The 7,126-nt window shown below is 36.0% G+C and overlaps 1 long non-coding RNA gene across 2 annotated transcripts; it reads right to left on the reverse strand.

Annotated features, from left to right (window-relative positions):
* Positions 1–713: 713 nt before the first annotated feature.
* On the reverse strand, positions 714–2,853 carry LOC131230556 (uncharacterized). Of its 2 annotated transcripts, XR_009164041.1 has the most exons (4): positions 2,341–2,853; positions 1,885–2,193; positions 1,326–1,452; positions 714–1,127 (listed from the first exon to the last, which is right to left on the reverse strand). It is a non-coding gene; the product is annotated as an uncharacterized LOC131230556 (long non-coding RNA). The 2 variants fall into 2 exon arrangements; XR_009164040.1 differs by lacking the exons at positions 1,885–2,193; positions 2,341–2,853 and adding an exon at positions 1,533–1,604 and having other exon boundaries at positions 725–1,127.
* Between the last annotated feature and the right edge of the window lie 4,273 nt (positions 2,854–7,126).

Genomic DNA, 7,126 nt, shown 5'->3' on the forward strand with positions numbered 1-7,126 from the left:
TCATTCAATCAATTACAATCAATTACAATCATTCATTCATTCATTCAATTATAATCCTTCATTTAAATAATGCTGAAAATACAAATCTTGGTGAGTCTGTGTGCACTCGTATATGGCCAGGTACATCCTTCATCCTGGCCTTTGGCTTCATTAGAGAAATTTACTCGACTTCACCCTGAAAAAAGACAAAGTGAAAGAAGTACATCATGTATGACCATTTTCTTTTTTCGCTTAATGAATTAATAAAAACTCAAAGAGGAATGAAATTGACACAAAAGGAATGGTCTCACCATATGGTTTGTAGGGCCAAAATAAACGTCTTGACGATTTTCGTAAGGACCATTGGTAGCCACAAGTACCCACTTCCCAAGTGGAATAGATACTGAACATGAGTATCTATGACCTAAAAAATGTGCAAGCAGAGCTAACCATCATAAAAAGAAAATCTCCATTTACTTGTCAATTACAAGTAGGACATGTCGGTGATTAGTGGCAATGCCTCGAGTTCTAGATAGTTTCTAGGGTATACAGTGTATCACGTTGTATAGAGAAAAGATCACCATTAGAAAATAATCTAATGATGTTCAGAAGCAAGTTCACCACCTGCTAGAAATGTGCGCCTTCTTGGTAGAGCCCACCTGAGGAAGGGAAAGAGGTTTGCTAAGCTCACATGCATGTACAAGTGAGCTAATGTACACACTACCACATGCCGGCATGGCAGATAGGTGTAATATCCAAGCCATCCATCAGAAGGGTAAACTATAGATTCCGTATCCCAAGAATCAGGTCAATCCTCTAGTCGGGCCACAATCAACTGAGCGAATCTATAGCTATAAAAGACATATCTGAAGTTTTTTAACACATCCACTTATTTCTAATATCATGGCACAACTACTGAGCAAACCGCCTTTATCTTTCACCAGTAGCATCTATGTAGTGAGATCCACATGATGAGTGGGGCTTGGATATTTTACCTGTGTGCCAAGCTAGCATATATGGAGGTGCATGCACTAGCTGACTTGCACATGCATGTCAGCTTAGAAAAGCTCTGACGTGGAATGCCCGAAACATTGTTAGAAGATCTGGCTAGGATCAACTCGTTCGCCCTGAGTCGAGTCATGACTCACCTATATGAATAGAATTGGCAACTTAGCTTCCTTACTCTCTCACATCACTTCTACTGTTATGTTTTAATTCTTGGGGTAAACCAAAATAGCAAACTGAAATTCTGTTTACCAAATTTCAAATGAAGTTTCAACAAGAATTTCATGTTAACCGCAAGAAAATAGGAGGGAAGTCAGATATGCATGTAAGAAAATGAGTACCTCCAACAGCTCTAATGAAAACGTTAAAATTTGCAGCCTTTTTGAATCTTCAAGAGATCTAGAAACAAAATGCCAATCATCTCATCCAAACACCCATCCCATTATCCATAGATTTACAGCTTCTTTTCTGCAATTGAAGGTGGAAAAACTTGTATTATCTATAACTCTACAAAAAAATGCTAAAATAGAAGAAGATACCAAACATACCAACATTCTGAGAGTTGCATCTAACTTGTAAAGGCCTTTTCTTCATGAATAGGCAACTACCCATTTGAAATTGTAGTTTCATTTGCAACTACCCACGATAAAATTTATAAAAAAATAATAATAATAATAATAAATAACATGATTTGTTTCTCTCATGCTCAACAAGCCCATAAAAAGTCTAGCAAATTCTAGAGGAAAAATAGGGCATTTTAGGCTCTCAAATTCACATACCTTTTGGTGTTTTACTTGTCAGAGGTTTCACATAGCTGCCATTGGTAAGATAATATTGATCATCTCCAATATTGGGATATCCCATATATGATGGATGTCTTCTGAGAATACAAAAGCTTACCCACTCATTTGTAGTTTGACAAAGGCACATATGGGTTAGTCTTCTATATTTCTTCCAGTAGAACTGGCCTTTTTTTTCTTAAACAAACAAGTAACGACGTTGTGCCCCTTAAAAATGAAGGCTTCTTAATGCAGTTGATGCCTTGTTGTGAAAGATCATAAAGTGTCATACCCACTGACTTGAAGAAAGAAATATTAGATGATTGATGTGCTTATAAATGAAATCAAACCATGCTTGATGGCATCTAGCAACTTCCTGGTGAACGGGCCTCTTTGGATCATCGAGAGCCTTTGATATAGCCTGTAGTACCTGCAAAAGAGTTTTTCAAATATGTATTACATAAGAAGCTTTTGCAATCAGCTGACATAAAAAGGCATCGACTATCATAAACCGTCTAAAAAAATGCACATAGGGGAATTCATGTCGTTGAGTTTACAAATGTAAAGGGAAACCAACCTGCGGTCTCATGGGATAAATCGTCACATGGGACAGCCCTGACATGGCTACAAGGCATTAAATTGCTGTTTAGTGTTGTCTATCCGACAACATTCTAACCCAATGATAGCCTTTAATTATATATCCGACAACATTCTAACCCAAACTCTAGCATGAATATCAAACCTCTCGTCAAACAGACTGGTTAATCTCCAAGCATAGGATCCATTGTTAAACCACCTAATTGCATCAAGCAAATTAGTCATAATTACCAACCAATTTTCTTTTTTCCTTTTCACTATTCCACAAAATGGGTTTTTACAATGTGTTTCAAGCTTCTCAATGAAACACATTACAATCTTCTAAAATGAATACATCTTCCTGTCTTCTTGGCATTCCTCTAAGAAACCAAGTATTCTAGCAAGTTTGACAACTTGATCAAAACTTCAGCTTCCATAACGTAGAAATTGCTTAGTTGCATTATTCAACCATAGGAAAATTAGAAAATGAAAATGCTAAAAACAGTCATGACAGAATCTGTCCAGGATTGGAAGTAAACCATGATTGGCTACTAGCTACCTATAGGAACCCAGAAGAATGTGGCCTTACAGGTACAAGGAAGAGACCTGAATTATTTAAAGTATTCTAAGTTTCATGATTCCAGGTATGAAAATCAAATTTTCATCAACAAATAGCACTTAGTTCTACAGTAGAAGTTAGGGTGGGGGAAGACGTAAAAAGATGATAGTTCATATTTTAAACTATGTTTAGAGGAAAATTTTCTCCTACAAACCAGTTTTCATGAGAACATGTGAGAACCCTTCAAGAACTAATCACATGTGTACCTTTCATCTGGCTTGGATGAAGGGTCATGTAAAAAATCAGGCTGTTTTACAACTTATTTGGGCCCCAGTGAAAATCAAGGGCAGGGTGCCCTCTCGCTCTGGTTCCCTTTGTTGTGGCTCACCTAAATTTTGAATCAAGCTAATTTTTAGGCCTAGAGGTTTCATGAGGTAACACATCTGATGAATGGGCTGGATGTCATGCACACAATACGTGGGATGATTTCTCACGGAAGTTATTTACAAACTGGTTAATAGGAGATCATTACAAAAGAGAATATTGACAAGTTCAGTTTAATCAAGAGAATATAAAAAGTTTTAAGATGTTTCCTAATAGTCATGACTCATGATGCATGAGTATCCATCAAGTTGCGGTTAAGTTTCACACAAGTCCAACTTGAAAGTAATATATTGCAATTTGGTTCCCTGAGTCCAAGATACTCAGAATGAAGAACCAATCTGCCTTGCAATTGGGGGGAGAGTGTGAAGCAAGAACTGCATCAAGCAGGATCCTATTTACCCATTTTTCTACTTCATACAGCAAGTGGGATAGGAACAACACTGAAAGCTATTATTATTCCACCTGCAATTATGGAGGAGTGCATCCAGTCAACTACAAATCAAGAAATTCCAAATAGACGTCTAATCTAGACAATACAATGGCATGGGATTGAAAGAAATAGAGAAACATAAACAAAAAAACAGTTTTACCAACAATATATCTTCAAATATAGAGTGGAAATTGAAATATATATATATATATATATATATATATATATATATATATATATATATATATGCACCAATAACAGGAAAATCAGATAGCCGTGCAAGAAAGACTCACCTTCTCTAGAGCTTCCATGTGTTATTTCAGATTGTCCTACGATGCCACCTCCTTATGAATTACAATGATTATTTCAAAACTGGTTTTGACAAGCAATACAGAAAAATCAATATATGGTGTCCCATGGTGATTGATATTAAAGATGCAACTACATGGATGGTTTAGTGTTGTCTATAGTTGTAATGTGAATGTTTTGTATTAAGATCCCGCATGGAGCATTTATATGAAGTGATCTTACCCCTATCAATACAAGTAAGACTGATGGTTCAGCAATCCAAACCATTGACATGATGGTCTCAACCATGGGTTACACATGCACTAAAAACCCACCATGTTGGAAGATCCATGTATCCTGAATGTGGATCTTTGTTGTATTTTCTTTACTAGTTGTATATTTTTCTAGCCAAAAATACCAATTGTAGGTTTAGGATTTCCCTACCTGGGAGGTTTTGGTGCATAGATCAGCCACAATGGAGCCATAGCATCACTGGTTTGGATCAATTAAAGAAATCTACCCAAATGTAAATAATTTTGACTCGACATTTCATAGTAATTCTTTTTTTCTTTTTTTAGGAGGGTAAACTGAAGTTGGGCTCAAACCCAAGACCCCAATGTTGAAAGGAAAGTTTCTTCTTCTATTCAAATTAAATAAATTAACAATTAAAGAAGATCTTACCGAAAGCCATGAAATAAATGAATGAAAATCTCAAATTTTCAGATCCAATCGCCATGCACCCGAACATAGAAGAATTGATCTAAATGTATGACAACAACATATGCTTGAATCTGAAATATATAGCTCCAATCCTCCCACATACAACATCCACCTGAAAGAATGCGCATACCCGTCATGCATGAGCAATCAATACGGAAATGTACAAGTAAAATCATAAAACAAGAGATACTCACTGCACTTTCAGGATCTCCTCCATAATTAACAATCTCATTCTAAAGCCATTCTCCCTCTTCCTTTACCCGGGCTTGGGATCGGCAATGCAAGGAGTTACATTGGTGGAGTGAAAAAAGGGCTTAGGCTCCATTTTGTTTGAAGAAAAAAAAATGTATTCATAAATACTAGTGTGATGACCAAATGGAGCCTAAGACTATAATAAGTTCAAATATAGAGTACAAAATTCATTCAATATTTAAAAAAGAAAAAAAAAAACACAAGCCCCTACTCTTTTCACCCTCCCGGTGCTTTTTTCAGCCCCTATACATCCAAACAGACAAACATGCCCTTGTTCGGCACTCTCTTAATAAATTCAAGAAAGAAAGAAAAAAAGAAAAAGAAAAATCTTATTTTACAAAAATAGACAGATAGAACATCACTTGATTTCTATAACAATGTTCAAAAATCTAACTTTAAGGAATATAAAATAGACAGATAGAACATCACTTGATTTCTATGACACAGACTTTTTTTTTTCTTTTTTCTTTTTTTTGAAGAGCATCAAACAATTACAGATGAAACAAGACTTAGGAAAAAAACAAGTTCATGGAAAAGAATATATAGATTCAAATACCTCCTTTAATGAATTAATGAAGTTTATATGTGAGTTTTTTATAGCAACAAAGTTATAAGTGGTGTGCTCTCACTCAATGTTGTTACAAAGAAATCTTGCTGACAGCTACATTCCACCTGATTTTATTATGAAGAAAGGGTCCTTGATTTAATAGACTAGCTTATGCGTTTCATCATTCCAAAGGCTTTTGGTGTATTGGCTAGGTTCTTAATAGTGACCCAATATAGTGTGTGTAGGACATCCAACCCATCAGTAAAATGTTCCTAACTGATATAAAGGAATATCCATAAATAACGCCTATCAAAACATAAGTGGGCCGAACCACTAGAATTTAAAGGTTGGAACATACTTTCACATTGTTGCATATGGAGTGGCCCATGTGAGTTTTGGATCAGCACGTTCCATCTTCATGGGCTTCAGTGGATTTTTTATTTGGGTGCTACACAAATGTTACTGTGGGCACCAAAATCAATCCCCTTTTACTAGTACCATATATTTAACTCAAGCATGCACTTGTAAATTATACATGTGATGTAATTAACTCGGATTTAACTGGATAAATGCAAGGGAACCTTTCCATGCGACACATGGTTAGATTTGAACCTATTAACATTCGCATCAACCATCTAGATTTTGTAGTGAACTTGCCATTATCGATACTGGTTAGTGCTCTATGGCCCCACCACAATATGTGTTTTATTCATACTGTCGATCCATTTTTTGAGCTAATTGTCAAAAAATGAGGTAAATTCAAATCTCAAGTAGACCACACCAAAGGAAAGATGGTAATTGAACACCCACTGTTAAGAACTTATTAGGGCAATAAAATTTTGGATTAAGATGATATTTATGTTTTCCCTTCATCCAGATCAGTATAACATAAATCAACATGTTGGATAGCAAATAAACATTACACTGGACCTTAGGAAGTATTTAATGGTGGTCATTCAATCACCACAGTTTCCTATGGTGTGGTCCACCTGAGATTTGGCTCTTCCTGACTTTTGAGCTCATGCCCTAAAATGAGCTGGAAAAATGAATGGCCCACATACTCGTACATTATGGTAGAGCCCACAAAGCATTTTCAGCACCAACCAAGACATAACTATCAAATATGAGTCCAAACTTTTAGATTTTAGAAACAGAGAAAGGGGAATGCGAATTGAAGGATTGAAAGAATGCATAGGGATTGAAGGATTGAAGGCAACATGATCAGTTGCCATTCATAGGGATTGAAGGATTGCACATTATAATAGTCAAAGAAGCATTATGACAAATTATAATACTCATAGGGAATGAAGGATTGGGACAAGATCTGATGATGACAATGGTGAAGATGATGAATTATAATATGTTAAGAACTACTATGTTCATTAGGTAGGATCCTTGGCCCAAAAATGAGTCTAGTCACTCTCATTCAGTAGGTCAGACATCTAAGAAATAGACGTCTAAGTCCACATTCACTGACATCAAGCACACTTGATCACTAGATCAATTCATCACCAACCTGCTTTTAGGCTAGAATTACACTCAAGCAGGAGTCAACCCTTATGAATGTACAACATCTCTCAGACATGCCACACTGTTACATGTAGGGC

This window comes from Magnolia sinica, chromosome 2, assembly GCF_029962835.1.
Source record: "Magnolia sinica isolate HGM2019 chromosome 2, MsV1, whole genome shotgun sequence".
NCBI classification, from domain to species: domain Eukaryota; kingdom Viridiplantae; phylum Streptophyta; class Magnoliopsida; order Magnoliales; family Magnoliaceae; genus Magnolia; species Magnolia sinica.